At 34.6% G+C, this 888-nt stretch overlaps 1 non-coding gene across 1 annotated transcript; it reads left to right on the top strand.

Moving 5' to 3' along the window:
• The first annotated feature begins 208 nt into the window (after window positions 1–208).
• Window positions 209–314, top strand: LOC121988054. The gene has a single exon (XR_006113816.1). It is a non-coding gene; the product is annotated as a small nucleolar RNA R71 (small nucleolar RNA).
• The last annotated feature ends 574 nt before the right edge of the window (window positions 315–888 follow it).

Below are 888 nucleotides of genomic sequence, written 5' to 3' on the forward strand. Positions count from 1 at the left end.
TATGACTTGTACTTCTTGAATTTCTGAGGGAGATTCCATCCAACTTTTGCTTGATCATTCATGGAGGTTCAATGCTACTTGATCAATCAATGTATATGCTTCGTCCACACTCTTGTCCATAAAAGAACCTCCAGCTGATGAATCTAACAAACGCTTATCTGAGAAAGAAATTCCCCTATAAAATAGGTGCAAGGTCAGCCATTTCTCCAAACCATGATGAGGGCACTGTCTTTGTAGACTCTTGAATCTATCCCATGCTTCAAATAATGATTCTCCATACGCCTGAGCAAAATTTGTGATGCAATTCCTCATATAAATTATTCTACATGGAGGGAAAAAATGATCTAAAAATTGCTTCTCCAATTGTTTCCAACTTGTGATGCTTTGAGGATGGAGGGAATATAACCAAGTCCTTGCTTTATCCTTGATACTGAAAGGAAATGCTGTCAATCGAACTGCATTTGCTGACACTCCTTCATAGTTCACCATATTACAAAGCTCTAGAAATATCTCAAGGTGCAGATAAGGACTTCCTGATACTTCTCCTCCAAATTTATGACCTTGTATCATGAAAAATAACTTTGGGTCTAGTTGGAAATTTTTTGCTTCAATATGAAGCTGTACAATGGGAGACATAAATCTTGCAGAAATGGGTGCAGAGAAATCTCTTAAGAGCCTGCTTGACATGTTAGTGCTCATGGATATCTAAAAAAAATTATGAGAAAAAGAAAAAATAAAGAATTAAATACAAAAAATAAAATGCTATATGAAAAACAAGAAAGACAATGCATAATTTAAATTGCAAGAAAGAAAGTGCATAAAGAAAACAAGGAAGAAAAAACAAAAGGAAAAAGAAAAATGTCTAGAGTAACTCATATGCTAATCAAC

The sequence above is a fragment of the Zingiber officinale genome, chromosome 5B, assembly GCF_018446385.1.
Source record: "Zingiber officinale cultivar Zhangliang chromosome 5B, Zo_v1.1, whole genome shotgun sequence".
Lineage (NCBI taxonomy): Eukaryota > Viridiplantae > Streptophyta > Magnoliopsida > Zingiberales > Zingiberaceae > Zingiber > Zingiber officinale.